The following is a 21587-nucleotide window of genomic DNA, read 5'->3' as shown; positions in this document are numbered from 1 at the left end:
AATTGCAGTGCAAAGAATTCCGTTTCCTGTCCAATTCGGTTGATCCTTTTTAACTCCGTGATAGATACATTGTACAGAAGCGAGATAGATCTTAAGTTGTTGTCTCGAGGTTGCACTGGAATCTGAATGGCATAACTCTCCATCTCGATCCTTTTACACTTTCCTATTCCCCAGAAATATCAAGTGTGCAATGAACAATCACTACCGAGAAATCAGTAATTACTATTTAGGGTAGGGCTCACCGTAACTGAAAGTGGAAAAAATGTTCTAGAAAGGCTTGAAAAAAGGAGTAGGACGATAAAAACTCAGAACCAGAATGGAAATTCCATAAATAGCTTGATGTGCCACCTCTCCTCAAATGGGAGAACAGATGAGTTGGAATTTAATTCCGTTGTTTCAGTGTAATATGAAACATACTATTGGAAACTGACAATTGTCTACATTTCAAGTAATTGCGTAGATTAAAGTTCTGGACTCTCATTCAACTAGATAGTATAATTTATTAGTAAGGGTGAATTAGTAGTATTTTCTGATAATTAGAAAAAAAAAAGAAGGTGAAGATGATATTGCAACGGTTTCATCGGTTTAATGTTAGAATCAGTGTTAGTTACTAACAAGTTCGAACCATAACATTATAAGCCTATTACCACCGTTACGTCATCTTGTTTGTTTGAAAGACGTTATGAATGATGATGAAACTTCAATGACTCAAATGACGTTGCAATTAATAACTACATAAGTTCAATTGTCGTAGTTTCCATAAAAAACTAATAAGGACCGCTCCTAGGACTGACAAATTTTATTAGAACTGGACGGATAAGACTGTAGTCTTTTTAGTTTTTTTGAACGCTCCAACACTACTCAAGATACATAGAGAGAATATAGTACTAAAGCATTCAACCAAGCACCAAAACGCGACTGTTAGCATGAGAAGATACTGTGGGAAATATTTTATATATTTTTCCGTAAGATGTCAATTTTCATATGAAGTCACTCAGTTATTTATCTTACGTTTTCAATATTTTAAACAAGAAATCTGAATTTTTTTTACTTTTTTCCAAGAACATAACTAAAGGCTTAAAAGTATCTAAAGCCCAATGCTGTTCCACCCATTATCTCTGAGTTTAAATCAGAGCTTGATCAGAACCGGCCAAGATATGCTTGACAGGATATAGTCTAATCGAAGAGAAGGGTGCAGTCCATGGTTAAGCACAGGGAGCTGGAGAGGAGCACTGACAGTAAAGCTAGACAACGACTCCAGAGACAACCTCATCTCCGAAAAATATTTTTTGGATGCAAGTGGAAAGTTACTTTATGCCACACAAACATCTAAGACCATAAAATACTTCCTGCTGAATAAGCTGAACCAAATAAAGAGAGAGGAAAGATTGAAATCCGAATCCTCCCTTGGGACAGGAAGCAACTTCTTCCTTCAACTTATAAAAACCCTAAATGGCAACTAGTGTCAGAGGGAGAAGAAGTCGCTCAACTACTCCAGCTTCAATCACTACAATAAAAGAGCTTAGTCAAAAATTATATCCACTCTTATGGGTCTTATCTTTAAAAGAGGCCAACCACTACTCTCAAATATTCTACCAAAAAATTATAAAAAGATTTTAAGGACCTTAAATCCAAACCTCAGTTGGAATATATGAGATTCCTAACTGAGTCATCCGCCTATAACATTTTGATGTATGATAAAGATTATTGCAGTATTCAGGCACTCCACGGACTGGGCAGCATTGCAAAGAATTAAAGGAGTAAATAATCTGTCTTTGATTTCAATAGCACAATATATATCCTCCACCAATATGCAAAAAAGAAGCCATTCATTAAGAACATATGAAACAAGCAAGAGAGCTGCAAAGGATTGCCATTAACGAAGACCTTCTTACCTTTCATGATATGAAACACAAATCAATTCTTAATACTGATATAACTACGCTCTGCAGAGATCATCAAAATGTCATCTTCCTCTCACTAATTAGTCTTTAAAGTTTACTTCTTAAGTTTCTAAATCAAATGAGGGATATCTTATGATCTTATGACCAGACCTGGTTATTATTATTCCTCAAAAGCCTGAGCGGCTTTCTTGCAGTTGGTAATTCTTAAAATACTAGAAGCTGTCATCATTATTTTTTTCATTTTTGAGGAAAAAACATATCAAAATTCATAATCATTAATCATATATAAATAAGTAACTTGTAACTACGGACTACGTATTGATTATTTTAATAAGTTTCAGAAACGTGTTAGTTGCTTCGTGATTATGTTTGAGATAAAGTATTGACTTTAGATTTGGTTTTGAAAGTACAATAATTCATTACATTCCTTATCTTCGATAAATAAAGTTATACAAAATCATTAAAAAATAAAATGACTTATATAAATAATTTAAAATCATGGATTGCTGATAATGGTGATGAAAATATATGAAATTACGACAAGGATTCCAGATTTTTGGCATACTGTCTCTGTAATTATGAAACAGTAGTCTTGAAAATGTTCAAAGTAGAGCAATACCGTAAAACCCACATTAACGAAAGGAATTTGGAAATGTATACAAGTCATATAACTAATTCAAATTTTGAACATTCCAACTTTACTACAGATATAACCGAAATGCTTATCTCTCACAATATTCCACTCCATATTATTAATCATCCAAATTTTTTTAAGTTCATGGAAGTTTACAATAGAAAAGTAATTCCCTTTCACTTCTCCATCACCTAGTCAATGGATTCTCAAAGTAAAATAGTGTTGACCAAGATTAAAAAAAACTTTAGGGGAAGGATATATTTCTTGCATTGGACGTATCTAAAGAGACTCGACAGCGGTCCATGACTGCAGTGTTGGTTGGTCCTTTAGATGGTAATTTTGTGGGCCGTCCTTATCTCATTTATTTGTAAAATGTTATTAAAGCCGACAATAAAACCATTACAAGAGTCGCTGTAAAAAGTATGAGCAACGTTCTTGGCTCAAATTTCAGAGGTGAACGACTGAAGGTTTTCATTACCGACGGGGCTTCATATTGTATTAAAGCAGCCGAAAACTTGAAACAACATCTTCCACTTTGAACTTTGTTCTACTTTGAACAACTTCAGGACTATAGTTTCATAATTAAAAAGATGGTACGCCAAAAATCTATAATCCTTGTCGTAATCCCATATACTTTTTCATAAATTGTCAGTGATTAAATAATATTGATCAATTTATTTACCATTTAAAAGCTATTATATAAATATTAAATAATTGTGAAATAAAAGAATATTAATTAATTTTGTATGTATTTTTATTTTAAACAAATTACACATTCTTCAATGGAAAAATAACTAATATGGGACTTGTATGTACAATCAGAAGTGTCTTTTGAAATAAACAAATTTAATTTTTTTTTTTAATATATATGCAATAGGTCCATTATATGGGAAAACAAAATTACATTATAAAACTATACATACAAACGGCAAAAAAGACTACCCTACAAAGGGGTATATGTGCTACTACAGCAGAAATCGAACTTAATTTCTACTTAATTATATATTTATTATCAATAACTTGTTGTTGTTTTTTTACATTTCATAAATGTAAGAATACGAAAATCTTCATCCTCTTCATGAATGGCTTGGTATCTTAAGAAGGCTTAAGAAGTAAGTTCATGTTTTGACGCAAAAGTTTGATACTCTTTTGTTTTGATTTCTTCAACATGTAATCTATATGTTTCATTATTTGATCTTTCCTGTATATGTTGCACCAAACTTCGAAGAAGAAGTCACCCCCACCTTCTGTATGTAGCTAGGAGGCTCTCTAACGCACAAACAATTTTGACTTTTAGTACCACTCTTTGCAAGATAGTCTTCAAATTTGTTTCCTGAAATATCTAAATCCCCTTCGTACCAATCGAGATATATGTTTATCTCACATTTTCCAATGTTGAATATTTATTTGCGCTTTTTAATGTATCAATTTTTGTAATGGATTTAGAATAGCAGCAATTACCTATTGAGAATCCAATTAAATTATTACGTTTTTGATGGCTTGTCTTGGTCAAAAGAGCTACCACTGATTGTGTGATGGCGAAGGTTTCTACTTGGAAGACCAATACTTTCTTATTTAAAGATGCCGATGATTGATGAATTTGCATATCCCGTCCAGTGATAGCCATCCTGCACCCGTGTTGCCTTTCTCATCTTTGGATCCGTCTGTATATATAATTGTAGCAGGGTGTTCAACTTGACGGTTTTTGAACCCTGATACGATTGTTGGTGATATAGTCACTTATTTTATTCAATTCAACTTGAAAAAGTATTTTATCGGAAAGAAAACGATGCCCACGACGTCTTTGAAGATCACCGACACCATCCCAAGTTTGGTTATTCACCTATATTAATAATTAATATTGATTCTAGGTAATTTTGTCCCAAACATTTTCCCCCCTTACATTTTTTCTACTGTTAAATAACGAATCATATAATAGAGATTCATGGATATATGAACAATTTTATAACTCTTAGCAAGAGATTTAGGCAGGAATGCCCTGTATCCCCATTGTTTTACGATACTTTTGTTTAGTGTTCCCTTTTTGTTTTGTTTTCTATATAATTATAATTATATGTACTGCATGTTTTCAATTTTAGTTGTTGTCTCAACTATATACTAACTTTTAGCCTGATAATATTTTATCAGCTGGATTTTTGTTGTGATCAATGAGTGTTTTATTTTATTTATCAATTCATATTGTTGATGAGCGGTTTATCATAGAGGTCTAAAAAAGGAAATTAACTCTAGGCTATAATGCTTGCTTATGTTTTATCTCAATGCAAATTTTTTTTTTTTCATTAGTATATTTACTTACTTGAGTTTCTATGTTTACGTGTAATGGAAATGAAAAAATCATATCCAATATATTTGATTAGTATTTATTGACTATATGTAAGTAATCTAATTGACTTATTGGTAGAACGCCGCATGAAGAAGAAATATTATCGCCATATAAAGAAACTGATGCCCCATGGTGCCCTAAATTCTCAAATTAAACCTTGTACTGTGACTGAGGGATTAATGTCTCCACAGGTGGAAAGCCACCCTAAAAGGAAAAGAAGGAGACCTACAAAAATATAATAATAGCAACTTATCTGGTTGGTTTTTCGATGGTTGGTGTCGCAGATATTCTTTGGGTATACTCAGAAGCCCACAAGAGTTATTTTTCTCTCTTTTTGCAAATTTTAAACCTGATCTATAATTATGGCGACTCTTGTATCTTTCCATTTAAACTCAACTTACTCATCTAGCAGGGCCTCCAGGGTATTTAATTACATTAGTGCATTTTTTTTATCTGACATTATAACATTGGTCAATTCAAGAGTACAGGATATAAACAAGATCATTCATTTTCTCCCTAGAACACATTTACTTTTCTATTCAAAGGCTAATAGAAAATCAACTAAGCCTTCAAGACTGCCTTCAAGACTTCATGCTGCTGCATGAAAACCTAAGCCCAATGGAAAGTGCCACTGATCCGGGAGATAATTACGTTGTCGTCGATTTTGTTTCCCTGGGAAACCGAATAACCTTGTTTGCAGTTTACGGCCCAAACCTTGATTATAACTATTGGTTCTCAAAACTAATCAGAAGAGTTGGCCCTTTGGACGGTACGGAATTATTATTCACGGGGACTTTAATATAACCCAAAAACCAAAATCGTGACGCTTAAGTTTATAATGGTCCATACTATAGAAATAGTGCTTCAGATCTGGAACAAATAATAACAGATTATAATTTAGAAGATTTAGGTCCCACATACGATGAGCTCCCCCCAAAAATGAATTTTAATGGAAAAACGAGGACTGGCTAAGTAATAAGGGACAAACTTGATTATATATTCGCTTCATTTTAGTTAACCTCCTATTCAGCGTACTTCCAACGTACATCTTAGATCACTGCCCAGTTTTAGCACCATTTAAGCGTCCCCTTCAACTTCAAAATCTTCCTGGAATCTGAATGTTCCCTTACTAGATTTAGCAATTAAACGAGAAAATATATTCAAGGTCATTCGTGACAAGGGTGTCAGAATGGAAAGGGGACTTTTGTATCCGTGGGATACCCTGACACTCATTAAGTCTCAAGTGAGGGGATCTTCGTTCAAAAAGGCAGAGAAAAAGATAGAGAGATGAGAAAAACGCTAAATGAGATACAAATTTTGAACAAAGACGATTCTACCTCGGCCTTAAAACTGGAAGAGCTTTTGCTCTACGAAAGAAAGGGGGCACTGATACGCTACATGAAAGAATGGATAAGTTTAAACTTTAAAAAGGAAATCATCATTTAAACTTATAAAGAAGCTGTCCAATCAAAGAGAATATCTGCACTTAAGACTATCGCCTCTGAAATTACAAAAGAAATTATTATTTTTTACACAAACATGTACTGCTGTCCAGACTGTGAATCTGAAAACCTCTTTTACATTTGCTACTGATAGATACTGATTAAAGATCCACCAAATTGAAATTGCTCAATTCCGCAATATTAACCGTACAAGAGAGGCAGAAAAATCAGCGATTTTGCTCGTACAAACACTATGGTGGAGTTGGATTTACTGATTACTAACAATGAAGTTTTCAGTTTTCTGCATACTTATGAAAGCCTGGCCCTTCTAGCACACCTTCCGAGTTCAATAAAAAATTTATTCCCTTCATTCACCAATACTCGTGATAATTTTCAATTTTCGAGGAAATATTAAAGAAAGACTTATCTGAGACTTTAGGTGTTGTGGCTCTTTGACTTTGATTCTGAAAAAAAAAAAAAAAAAAAAAAGAGAGACAAAAATGATTTAAAAAATTACTGGCGAATCTCTTTTTTTGATACATCATACAAAATACTTACTGGTGGTCTTAATCGTCAAAAATTATATCTCACAAATAATCTCTCCGGCTCAAAAAAGTTTTATGAAACATTGAATAATAGAAAATATTCAACGCTCAGTTCAGAATGTTATTCACTCTCCAACAAGCAGTAAGTATACGGTAGTGCTCGTGGATTTTGAGAATGGATTTGACTTGGTTTCACATAAATACATCAACAAACAATTTACAGTCTTTTTACTTTCCGGGGGGATTCATTACAAAGATCTCACCCATACTTCGAAACTCCAGAACAATATTTGGTAGTTCGCGATCCTCTGATAAATTATCTATCCTTATAAGGGCTCTATAAAGAAACATTCTTTCTCCTACGCTTTTCATAAACGCGATGAACATGGATTCAAGGATAAAAACTATATTATTCGGGAATATACCAACTATTATAAGCATTTGATGTCACAGTTTTTGGTTCAGGCTCCAGAAATAAAGTGACAGAACCCCTTAGTGCAATCATCGATAAATGGGGAAAATTTAAAATACATTATGAACTATTAGTTGATAAGGAAACACGATGATTGGTACCATTGTGAGGAATATCCAAGGGCAATAATTGATAAATTCAAATTCTTCTCATCAGCAACACTAATTGGGTTCAAAGTATCCACGTCAGCTTTGGGAGCCTTAAAAGGAAACAAACAAAAAATTATATAGATCATTGAAAGAAGTATTAACTTTTTTACAGGTTTACCATTAACCAGATTTGAAGAGATCAAGGTCTGGGACGAAATCATAATAACTAAATCATCCACGTCTTGAGATATATTCCTTTCTCTAGTGAGATATATGACTATAATTACAAATTAAGGGAATAATTAATGGTGGGCAGATCAAGAGCCTTATTCTAGAGGACGCATAAATACGTAAGTCGAAGAATAGGGCCTCGGATCACCAAACATTGAGGCTTTGTGGAAAGGGTTCAAATTCTCTTGATTTACTAGATTAAGGAATAACAGTGATTTCTGAGAGATAGTGACCAAGGGTGAGTTCAAGAAAAAAACTTCCCATGATCTTATTGAAAAACTATTTATTGGCCCATCTGAGTTATTTGGGGTGAAGGAAAAATGTGTTCGATACTTCATACAGTTGAGTAGGTCGTGGGAGTCCAATGATGAATAAAATTCTTCAAACCATGATTTCTAACAAACCTCTGAACTTGAATCAGAGGTTGATATGTCGGGACGAGTTTTTCAGGGGAGGAGGACTAACTCCTGTTGGTAAATAACTATCTAGTGGAGATACAGAGCAAGATAATTTCTTTCAATTAATTTGAACCATAATATTAGTCTCAAGCTACCGTTTCAAAACCTGTAACCCCGAATATTCAACATCCTTCTTCATTGCAGTAGAAGCACGCATTAATATTAGAATAAGATCTACAATAAACAGTGATAACAACAGAGGGGCGTCCCTTATCGTCTGACTGGACCTGCAAGAAAAGGTAAAGGTATTCAATCCTAGAACAATATTTAAAAATATCTGAACCGATTCCCATCAAAAAAGGTTAAGATACGCATTGCCCACCCATACTTAATTTATTTATAATTCAAAACAAAATGTGGAAAGACTCTGCTACTTTTGAACAACAACAACATTGAGACCTCATATCATTTGTTTTATTTTTACTCAAAGGTGGCTCCTGCTGTTAAAATGGTGGATTGTATAACCAGAATTCAGCGCTTTGGATTGGTTAGCAGCAACATCATCGAATTACAAAGAATTTTCCAGGCTATGATAAACATACAAAAGTTGAAATTTACTCTTTTATTATTAATAGGAGATATGAATTTAGATTAGGAAAAGTTACAGAACCAAAGCCCTAACCTTAAGGTTCTTCAAAAAATGATTGTAGAGCTAAATTTAATGGACATTTTTAAACTGAGGAGGTGAGATAAAAATATAACCTGGAGATCAGGACACAAGACATCAAAAATATCGAGCGTGGAATATCCTCCCGAACCCTCCTGAGATCACAAGTTAATGGTGATAGATTTCTGACACCCGAAAACCAGAAATAAATTGAAAGTGCCTCTATGGGTTCTAAACGACAACCAATATCAGCGACTACTTTGCCGACGGCTCAAAGACCACATGAATTAGTATGACTCGCCATATGCTGTATCGATGAGTCTCACGCAAATAATCAGATTAACTACGTGTAAATTTATTAGGAAAAAAAAGAGGAATCAAAGGAACTGAATGTTAACTTTGATAACATGATTTTACGGGGATCTCCTTTTATAAGAACGTTAAATGCGGAAGTATTAAATCTGTATAGAGTCTCCGAAATTGCAGAAGCAGACACCAGGGAGAAAATGGAAGTTGAGAACAATCATAGCAAGCGATTTAAGAACACTTTTTGGTTTTTAATTTTCGAGCAATAAAGTTCTGGAGAGGACCAAAGATATTTTAGGATACTTTCATGATAACTTTGAGAGAATACTTGGAGGGAGGCGTGATAACTTTCCAAGAAAGAGAGTAATTCAGAGTTTTGGCGTGTTTTCGGAGATAAATATAATAGAACATATAAGCAAACATTTCAAGGGACATAAGGCTAGTGGGCCATATGTTATTAGGGGAAAGATTTTTGTTTCGGCAAAAAAAGAAATAGCTCCCTATCTCCTCCTTTAGGCAAACTACATGGAAAAATCGAGACGGTTACCAAAGCCCCTTACTACAGCTAGAATAGTCCTATTACCAAAAAGGGAAATGACACCGATTTCAAACATTTGAGGCCAATAACAATATCAAATTTAGCATATAGGATTATAGTAGGTGTACTATTAAAACAGATTGAGCCTATTTCGAACAAGAAGCTTGGTAATGAGCAAAAGGGTTTTTTAAAAGTAAGGAGAATATCAGATATTTCATGGAATATCCAATTCGCAATTGAAGCAGTGTCAGAAAGAGGATCATATGGAGCATTGATCGCGGTTGACTTTTCAAAAGCTTTTGACTCTATAAACCATAGACATTTCATGAGAGCTGTTAAAAAACTTCTGCCAAATAAATATTTCAATTCAGTAATATCTCTATTGTATAATAGGACATCGACTGTCATGTTAGGCAATCTGTAAGGAAGGAGCTCAAAATAAAGATAGTTTATCGTCAGGGCTGCCCTGTATCACCGCTACTCTTCATTGCTGCTCTTAACGAACTTACAGAAACTATCCAACGTAAATACAGGGGTTTTGGAGTAACTTTTGTACAACAGAAGCATGTCATCGATCTTTATGCTGACGATATTACTTTAATGATTGAGGCAAACTTTGAAAAACAATTAAAAAAGAGGATTGCTATTATATTAAATTATTTTGATAAGGTCAGAACTGGTCTCATAATAACAAAAAGAAGACTTCATTTCTTCCGTTGGGTTCAGGGATGCCTACGGAAAAATAGCATGTGGGGGGGAGGGTTTACTAATGAAAGAGCTATAATACTTGGGTTAGAATGGAACAGAAATTGAGCTTCTGACAAAGTTTGGCCCAAATTGAATGGACTCATTTTTGTCAAAATATATGATTGGAGACATTTGAGCCTCCAAAAACGTATTGGCCTGTGAATACCCAGGTAGTTCCTATAGTTTTATATAAGATGGTATCAAATCCAAAATGGGGGGGATTAATTTTAAATGAAGAGAAGTCTTGGTTAGAAAAACTTTTTCACTGTAAATATATATCAACTCTCAAACGACCGAAGAAGTATCTAGGGGGAGGTATAGTTTTGTTGGAAAAAGTTGTGCCAAAAATGTATAAAAATATATTCATTGATCTCACAGAAAGTCAAGATGCTGAATAGAAAGGATATATCTCTTCTAAAGGAGGTCTTAAGTGGATTTTGTTTGGTACAAATTTATCAAACAATCATATTAGGGTTATATCATAATCATTGTCTAAAGCAGGGATAATTCTGTGGAGAGGTTCTCCAGTGTACAACTCGAGTACCAAAATTATAAAAAGAAGTACTTCTTCAAGCAAAATATTATATCTGTCCATGACGCGTTCTCGGAAAATAGTTTCTCAAAAAGGAAGTTACTATATCCGTTAATAAGAACCTCAAATCGGAACCAAGCCCCTGCACCTTGGCAAGTGAAACTTAAATATGGAGAAACTGCATTAGACGAACCAATTAAGGTGGCCAAAGAATACATAAGACTACTAAAACTCCCACCAATCTGGATCAAAAGAATACTTAGTTCCACATGTGGAATCTTGGACTGTCGTAAATTTAATGCTCAGTTACAGATATCGGCAGGATGTATCTCCTTCTATGAACCGTGTAAAGACAGAGGAAAAATGTATAATTCGGTCATCCACGCAATTTCTGAGTACCCCCATCTGGAAATACTTAGACTATTTGTATCTGTAAATATACAGGGTCTCATAAATACAAAATCAAGTTATCTTTCGGCCATTATTCATTTTGGATTATCTGTGAGAAGGAATTTGCTCCCAAAAACTAAGGCACTGTACTATGGACTTCTAAATTCCAAGTCATATATTACCAAAAAAACTCACTTTGAGAGAGCCGATCAGAGTAGAAGATTTTTTGCTTGGAACTAATGTATAGATCAAGAAACTTCTGTTTATCTATCGAATTCTAAGTCATCCACAAGTTTTTATTACATAATTTGCGTTGCAATAATGAAAAACGCAGATTTTGTATTAATGTTATTATTATATTGTAAACATAATAGTACCCTTGTCATTAGGATGCAAGATGCTATAGATTTGGTCATGGAATGGGGGAAAACAAATGGACTTACATTTAATCTATCAAAATTAAGTACTACAGTCTTCTCAAAAGTATAGAAATTCAGATTTAAATACTACACACAATTATATATGGATGGAAAAATTATGAAATAAGCAACACAAATGAATTACCTAGGTCTGGTGTTACATAAAGGACTCACTTGGACAAAACACTTGAAAGAAAACCTACAAAATGTTCCTGTATATGGAACATGGCAAAGGCAGTCATAGGGCAAAAGTGGGGGTTAATCTCAGATCAAGTTCTCTGGCTCCACAATGTCATGATTAGACTCATCATCATCTATGGGTGTCTTGTATGGGAGCACACCGTAATTGCAAAGAAAGGTGTAATAAGGGATTTATCCACCATTCAGAGAAAAACACTCTTAAGCCTGACTCATACCCTCCGAACAACACCAACAACAGGAATAGAGGCAGTGTTGGGCTTCATTTTCCTCGACCTGTACATACAAGTGCAAGTAACGAATTCTAGATGGAGAATAAGGCATTTTCCCTGGGCGTATACTTGTATTACTTATGTTATCATTTAACTATCTTCATAAATCAATCTTTCACTTTATAATATCCTTGACATGACTCTCCAACAAACTTGACCTTTTTGGTATATCGATGTCCGACACTGAAAACTCTCTCAGAATCACAGTTTACAATAGGAGTGTCTTTGTATTAAAAAAAATCGATATTATAAAGTGCGAATTGTCTCAATTCGATTTATCCTTTTTTTTCTCTATCACCTCCCGAAATTTAGTTTTGATAGGGTCAACTATATTATCTAAGCATATGTTTTTAATAATATTTACACTTGTGAGTAGTGAGAATCTTTTTTACAAATCGTTAATGGCTACTTGTATTGTTTTCAAATTCTCTTGAATAAACATTATTTCTGACTAAAGAGTCTCATTCTTCAAATATTATTTTGCTTTTTTTTAAAAGCATCGTTAACTTCATCAACACCATTAATATACTGTTTGACTGAATTGAAGTGCTTGGCATTGTATTCCACTGCTTTAAGCAAAGATCTCAAACGTATAAAGATAGGTTCTAGTGCGAGGGGAACTTAGCATAAAGCAATGAATTTAAGTTTTCTATAATCTGAAATAAATATATTTTCTTCACTTCAGTGTTGAAAGTATTTGTATTTTCGAAATAATTAGGACAGAACTTTACTATTCTGTTCATACCATGAGCTGGACAAGTGACATACAACAGTATTCAAAAATGTTGTTTAATTTTCGGCTGCTTTAATACAATATGAAGCTCCGTTAGTAATGAAAACCTTCAGTTTTTTGTCTCCGAAATCGGAGACAAGAACGTTGCTGATACTTTTTACACCAACATTTGTAATCATTGGATACATTTCAAATTAATAAGATAATGACGACCCAAAAAATAATCATCTAAAGGACCAACCAACACAGCAGTCATGCACCCCTATCGAGTGTCTGTAGTTTCGTCCAATACAAGAAATATATTCTTCTTCTCAATTTTTTTTTAAATCATGGTCAACACTACTTTACTTTGAGACATTGACTTGGTGATGGAGAAGCGAAAGGGAATTACTTTTGCAGTGTAAACTTCAGTGAAGTTAATTTGGATGATTAACGATATGGAGTGGAATATTGAAAGAGATAATCATTTTGGTTATATCTTTAGTATAATTGGAATGTCAAATTACATTTGATGAATGTTTGCCCCACATTGGGTATTATGAGACGGGAAAACGATGCTTCACATATTTGTTATGAATTGGCATCATTATTCAGATAACTTGTTCAAAAATCCTTTGGCTGATTCGACATTAAATATAAACGACAGTATTAAAGAGCATATGTACCAGTCCATAGCAAATACAGAAATTATAATAATGTGGTTGAATATGCTACTTTATTGACTGTTAATTTTTTTGAAGCTAAATCAATCCCTTCTCCTCAATTCAATTAGGAAAAACACGTTTCAGTTATCTTTATAAATTTAAACTTTTTTTTATATTGAAAATGAAGTAACAGAAACATCCAATCTAAAATTTTTTGATGAGGCTGAGAAGGTACCTATTTATATAATGTTTTCTGTCTTAGTAATTTTGTACTAAAATAATTTTAGGAAAATATTCAGAAAGTCTCTAATGTGTGGCATCTCTTTTATATAAGAAACAATAGCTGATAGGTGGTGTTCTGAGTCCTATCAATTCAATGTGTTAATTGTTGCTCAGAAAGTTAGAATATGATGGAATGTTCTACTCTTAACAATTAATTTTCTTCACAGAAGTCAGAATATAGATTGTATGATTATGGTTTTTGTAGCCTATATGGTTATTTGTGGTCCATTTGAAGAAGTTTCTATACACTGTCTTGCGAAAAATCTTTCAAATTTTTTGCAAGACTGCAGCTTCGGTGTAATTTCCAAATTTTATTAGCATCAACTAAAATTGAATATGTGGAAGATTTAGTTGTTCAAACTTTCGTCCAAAAATCTATTAAATTCAATGTTGTATCCTCCAAGAAGACTGGATGCCCACAAATACAGTGGCATGATTGGAAGAAATTTTTCGACAAGTATTTCTGTCCTTTAAAAAGAATAAAGAATTATTACACATTTACATTCAAGTCTTATTTTCTTAAAGTAGTTTGGTGTGCCGTGGGCACAACAATTTTATGAATCAATGTCCTAGGGGATATATTATTACAAGGTTTCGTGCACTATCATCCAGATAACCCTTATAATGCGTTTGAGCTTGAACACAGGGTTTTCAAGTTTTTGAACTTATGCTTGAGTGAGATTTTGAGATCTTATGTCGTCAATTACTATATAAAAATATAATAAAAACATATTTCAGTTGGAAAATTTTGTTTACAAAAAATACAGGTTTATCTTCCAATCTAATCTCGAAACACGTATGAGCTGGTAGTGTCTCTGAGGGAACTGATATCTGAGTATTCTAAGAGTGGTTCGATTCATAAGAGGCAAAATTTTCAACCGAAGACAGCAGACAGCCACAGATACATTGAGAAAAATATTTTAGCTTGAGATAGAACTACAACCCTCTTGCAATCTTCAAAATTATTCTTTACCTCTCAATTTTTTTTGATGTTATCTCATAAGATGCAAAAACAGAATAAATAATATATATAAATTTATATTGGGTTAAGTAAAAATTTGTTAGCGTTTTTCGCTAGATGTCTAGTTTTGTGTTACAGCATTCCAAATTGGATGTAAAAAAATTAAAAATTCGATAAATTCTCGAGTATAACTTTAACTACGGTGAAAAGACAGAATAGGCGGCCGAAAAAAAAATTGTGCTGTTTATGGGCCCGATACAATATCGAATGCAACAGCAAAGTGTTGGTTCAAATGATTCTGTTCTGGTAATATGGCCTTAGAATCAGAGGTATACACTATAAGGCCAATCATCGAAAAAGTCGATAAAATAATGGAAATCGTAAAGTAGGACCGGCATTGATCATTTATTCTATAGTCCAGGAACAGAAAATTATCTAGAAAACTGTTTGTAACCATTTGCGTAACCGATTTATGGGTGCCACACAAATTCACAAAAATGAACTTTTTGGATCGTATTGATGTTTGAGTATTTTTGGTGAACCGCAACGAAATCTATCTATCCTAAAGTACTGGTCTTAATTTTCACAGTTGTATGTGGATTTAGGAATAAACATAAAATTCATTATTTGTATCCAAATATTTGTTAAGCAACGAGACCCATCCCTCATTCTGATGAAATTCTGCTACAAGCATATGAATCTCCTATAGAAAATGTATGCGAAGTAGTAGAAATAATTGATCCAGACTTTGAAATTTTAGAAGATACATCTTGTTACCTGAAAGAATTCAATCACTAGAATTGAATGGTTTGATACGTGATTTGGATTAGGAAAAAACATCTCAGCTCCTACCTTAACAGTTGAATCAGAAAATATTATATAAAACAAGTTAATGTCTCATATATTATAAATTTTGTGGAATACAGTTTTTTAATGTGCTGCAACCACACGAAAACTCATCAGAGATGAAGAACTGATCAATAAAATGACAAATCTGCAAAGGAATGCTTGGTTGTTTGTTGTTTTTTTTCAAATATGTGGATAACTTCCTAGGAAATTACAAAGCAACTAACTACAAATAGTTAGTGTATATAAAGATGGATGACTTTCGATCAACGGGATGTAAAATGAGTATCAAACTTCATTTTCTTCATAGCCATCTGATAATTGTGGTAGCGTAAGTGATGCACAGGAAAATAGATTTAATAGCAATGGAAAAACGCTGTGGAGGAAAATGAAATATGATGACAGAATATTACTGCAGCATAAAAAGAGATTGTATTGATGTTGAACATACAATAAAATGTAATAAAGAAAATTTTCAACATAAACTATGAAATAAAAATATATAGGTATACATATTGAAATATCTGTACTCCTTTCAAAATTATATTTTGTGTTCCTATTAGTATATCTGAGATACTCTGATGTTCATAGTATAGATTTTTCTAACTTGTTTCCAAAAATATAGTGCTAAAGAGGATTTACGAAGTTATAAATGGTATATCTACTTATAAGTGACAAAATAGATTTGTTGAATTAGTCAACGTGAAGTCACACGTTTTCTTCAAGACACTATCACTCTTAGTGTATAAAATAAGAAACTGGATGTGAGATATGTCAATATAATAAAGTGAAATGTTAGGTATTAACTGAATATTGATATGATATTTAAGTTATAATCATAAAGCTTAATTATTTTAAAAATAGACAAGAAAAACATTTGTGGAAATCGATTAACAAATTTTAAATTTAAAAGTATTTTTCAGTTGGTTGCATCGATCTTCATTAATAAAAGACGGAAACACTATATTATAAAAAAAGTATTATATAGAAATTAGGAAAAAAGAAGATATCCAAGAAACTTTATCCTTAATATCGTGGTGACAGAAGGTGAAGATTGTGGCAAAACAAATAATGTAAATAAGATAAGAGAAAGTGAAGTTAGTGGCTATGAAGAAAAATTGGGAATATGTTCAGTGAGATTCAAGGATGATGAAAAGAAATTACTCATAACGCAAGGCAAAGCAAGAAAGATTAAGAATTGTAATGTTATAAAAGGAAGTACTGCTGACGAAATCGAAATCGTTACAAGCAGAGAAGACGTAGAGACCACAGGAAGTGCAGATTCGAATGAGCTGAATTCCTCAGTAAACAATGTGAATTGAGGGGAAGGAGAAAAAAAAATTATGAAGCGCGATAAGAAACAAATCTAAGTACTAAATCTGTTAATAGCTTAAAGGATACAGAAGATCAATCTGTATACCAGAACAGAATTGAACGATGACAAAAACAATCAGAATAATAAGTACAAATGTCAATGGAATCTCAGAATTACGCAAACAAAAAAGATTTTATATTTATTTTATAGCCCTGGATTATCCAAACATTGATATTTGCTGTGATACTAAAATAATAGTGAGGTACATTACGAAATGTTCTATAAATATTATAAAATGTATTTTTCAAAATCATTTAAGTGTAGGAGTCTTCCTGCAACCATACGGAGAAATAACCCTTCTAATTGGAAAAAAATTAAATTCTCAAAAAATTAGAGAATCCCGAGACAGAAATGTAATAAAAATATCCTTCAACTTTTTTTTAGCTCAAACATTAATTAAGTCGGGTTATGCAACATCAAGAAATTCATTTGAACATGTTCTTAAAGATACAAATCCAAAGAAAGCGACATCCAACCTCAGTTAGGTTGAATTCGTTTACCTACTTGGCGAGGTTCGATTTGCTATTGAAGAGTGGTCTATTGAGTAAAGTCAACGTGATTGATACATTGAACTTCACTATATACTCATCTTGATCTCGACATTCGATAACTAATCCAATTTTATCCCATTTGTTTTGCATATGGTCCTATTTTGTTGTAAATAATAGACTCCATCTATATGCCTTAGAAGGGGGGAATATTTATGGCACTAATTAGTAGATGCTCTTGTGATTTCACATTTCTTGTTCAACGGGGATCTTAGCCGCTGAGGTGTGTCACCAAACAGTTCAGAATTATTTGTTCTAGAAATTTTTGATATTCTTTATAGAGAGTAGGAAATTATCATTTAAAGTTCTTCCAAATAGTACTTTAGCTGGGGAGACCATGCATTCAGCATCTGATATGTTACGAAAAGCTTGCTCTCATGAAACTACCAGTATTTAATTTTCCTTTGAAGTCCGTGTTATCTTGTAGAGGTCGTTTGACGAATTTATTATTACCACTTATCTTTCGTTTGATTGCTACTGGTAAGCTGAAAACAATCTATGATGAATTCCCAATAAGGCGTATTCATCGTTGAGACAGTACTACTCGGTTACAGGCCCGTTAGCAGAATTATATAAACTATTATTATTATTTTTTTTTTTTTTTTTTTTTTTTTTTGGGGGGGGTTCTTAGTTTTTTACCACAGCATAATTTATTCGAATGACTTTTTTTTATCAAATAAATACTTAAATTGATTTGGGGCTCATTCTTTTCCTGTTTTTTTTTAATTGGTCGATTTTTTTTTTTTGGGGGGTACAGCCCTATTACCATCCCCTGCGGAGGACCTTAAGTTATAAGTTCTACATCGGTCCCATTTTCTTTTTAATTTCGTAATATATACCTGCTCAGGGTCATGGCATGTGATCTGCTCTCTGTTTGTAAAATCTATTAACCACATGTTTTGTAGTTTTTTGGCATTCCTCCAAAACATAAATTATTTTTTCCAGATTATCTTCCATTGATAAATTAGTCATCATGAACTCCATTGTTAAGCAAACAAAGTAACTTGACTTAATCCCCACTAAGTAGTTTCTTGGTTAATGTAAACAGCCTTTACAATCACAAAAAATGCTGGTCGTGTACATGTAGATTATACGTTTTACAAACAGAAGACATTGATGTCTCATAAGACACATATGTGTTCTGAATGTAACGCACTTATGACCTCTTCCCGTAAATTCTTAGGGATTACAATTAGATCCCTATGCCTAATAAATCATGAGAAGGTGTATAAATTCTACTTATAGGTTGCAAATCGTGTGACTTCCTGGTGCATATCCTCAATTACCTTTGGAAAGCCTGATTCGATTATACGTGTCAATTTTTGCAATATTAAACCGCTTCACGTCTAAGTCTGCTTTTAAACAAGTTCTTTTATTTTGGTCGAAAATGTTGATCGTTTCAATTATTTTTTTAAAGAGTAATTGAATGTCTTCTCCAAATCTGCGTTACAGTCGAAAACGGGTTTCAGGCTTAACAATGATTGCATGGTCATACGAAATTTCTTAACAGATCATAATGTGCTACCAGGCTAACATGATTGTATATTTGTATTATTATTTTTTTTTTTTGATGGGGGAAGCATTTGATTGTATTTACATAATTTGGTAGTAGCTTGACTAAGTCTTCTGAGACTCTGAATCCAACAATTCTGATAAATTCGTCTGCAAAATTGAAATTTTTCTCTATGTAAGATTATTCATGTATTTCTCATAGTTTCCTCAAATCTTATCATTTGCCGCCAATGTTAATGAAAGCTTTCGTTATAAAGAAGTGTATCATCAACACATCTCACTTTTCTTGGCATTTCAATTGTCATATCATCTAACCTTCTCTGCTGGCCACAAATCCTTGGATGTCCCGAGTATATTTGCAACGGGCTAATGGGGTGATAAATGTTGTCATGTGTCTTCCTTTCTCATTGGTATCTCAGGATATCCATTTCATGCGTCCACAATGGAGTTCCATATCCCTCCAGGTATAGAGCAAGCCAATTGAAATGGGGTTTATGTAGTGCATGTCTCTCTTATACATGGGGAAAGGTCTACTTCTTGGATGACCGTTGTGTTTGCACGAATGATTATAATCTTGTGAGACCATTCACTTCTATCTCCATGTTGAATTATTTCTATGATGCCCATTTTCTCATCATTCAATAAAGCAGCTTGAACTTTTTCCTTGCAGTACAATAGAACTTGAGATGGAGTTTGCAAAACTTTTGGTGTTGCACTAGGATCCACCAAAATTTTGATTTGACAGCCCTTGATGCTTCCTAATTTTTGGTGTGGGCACTTATTGAATGTTGATGATGCATACCGATCCGATATTTATTCTTTCACTCGTTTAATGTTATCTTCAATAAAATCGGAAGGAGCTCCCTGGGTAGGCCTGGAGATGGTTGTCTTTTAGTATAATATCCACCTGGACCAACGTTCGTGTGCATATATGCAGTTCATTCTTCTCGAGGTTTGTCTATTTCAAGTCCACACCTATTCGCCATTGGCATACTATATTTGACTGGGATGAGGTCAGATTAATAGAATCCAGACCTAAGGGATTCTTTTTTCGGCCAAAGACAATACTGAACTTCTGTGTCTGTCACTGGTATCACATGGGATGGGTAAATTCGTAGAATAATCTTTTCCCATTTTCATTAAGCTACTCAACTTTTTTTTTTATGTCATGGTATAAATTAGTGATCACTCGGTCTGAACCTATATAAAAATTTCACGTTTGCTGAGGGAATAAAGTTTTCATCAGAGCATGACGATGTCTTCTTCTTTTTCATCCACTCTTGTTTGCATACATAATCTGGACAAGTCAAGATATAATTATAGAAGCGATTGTACAGATTTAATAAATTATTTTGAAAAAAAATAAAAATAAAATACCCATTACTCATTTTGTGCTGCTGGCGGTGGTTCATCAGGTTTTTTTAATGTTTGCTCACTACATATTTCTTTGGGGATAGTCCTGAGTAAAGAACATTTCTTTTTTAATGAACCGGATAGTGCTCTATTCCATAGAAATAATGCTTCCAGTTATTGTATTAGAAATTTTCATAATCTCCTTTGAGACATATCCAGTGTTGGTTATGGACTCTTTCAAATCTTCTCCATTCGTATTAATGTCTTCATATAAGGTAAATACATTCCATATTTGAGGCGTTGTTATTGGAATAATAACTTCGTCTCCACTCACTCATCCAATGTATTCCATTCTTTCGACAGATATCTTACTCAAATTAAATAGTGTTCTATGTCTGTTTGACTTTCCACGCAATTTGAAGGCAGAATATTTATTGGCGTATTTTCAGTCATAGAAGTTACACAAGATTGATTACAAGAGAATAATTTCTAAAGTATACTTTGTCCACTGACTACTGTGCTCAATTCTAATTTCAGAATCTATCTAGATCTAAATTAAATAGTTCATGATTTTTTTTAGTTTTTTAGTTTAGTATTCCCAATAAAAGTTGAACTAATCTTCTTGTCCCTTCTAGGTAAACGACACACTTTCATAATATGCCCCTTTTTGTTGCAATTCGAACAAATAACATTAAGACTATATGAACAATCCTCAATCATGTGGTCTAACACTCCACAACGAGTACAACCTTTTGACATAGTCGTGCTACTTGTATTGTTTCGGCTGTTGGTATGTCGTCAATCTACTTTTGAATCCCCAAATCTATTAATGTTACCTTTTGGTGTCACTGACTTATTTTCGAATTTTCTTCCTCTTTGAACAGGATTAATAGAGTTTTGAACACCTCGCGATTCCACTTCCCTTTTATTAATCCCTCTTGCATCGTAAGATTTAGTAATTTTCTTCAATGTCTCTCTTGTTAAATCTCCCCCTGCATTGAAATATTCTTGTCTCAATTCGTAGTTATTTGTGAAAGTAATGCATTGCAAAATATACAACTGTTCGATAGACATATTCTTTACGTCTCCTTCATCTTCTAAAATATACAATCTTCTTTCGAAATCAGACATATCTTCATCTTCTCTTTAAGTTGCCCTGAAGTATTTTAATCTTGTTGTAAATAATGGATATATTTCAAGAAACT

General features: G+C 33.2%; 1 long non-coding RNA gene across 1 annotated transcript; it reads right to left on the bottom strand.

The window, feature by feature from the left end:
- Positions 1-39: 39 nt before the first annotated feature.
- LOC121127071 (uncharacterized) lies at positions 40-21577 on the bottom strand. Its single transcript, XR_005867493.2, has 2 exons — positions 7609-21577; positions 40-7540 (listed from the first exon to the last, which is right to left on the bottom strand). It is a non-coding gene; the product is annotated as an uncharacterized lncRNA (long non-coding RNA).
- Positions 21578-21587: the final 10 nt, after the last annotated feature.

Source organism: Lepeophtheirus salmonis, chromosome 12 (assembly GCF_016086655.4).
Source record: "Lepeophtheirus salmonis chromosome 12, UVic_Lsal_1.4, whole genome shotgun sequence".
NCBI classification, from domain to species: Eukaryota; Metazoa; Arthropoda; class Copepoda; order Siphonostomatoida; family Caligidae; genus Lepeophtheirus; species Lepeophtheirus salmonis.
This window is presented reverse-complemented; position numbering and strand designations above follow the sequence as displayed.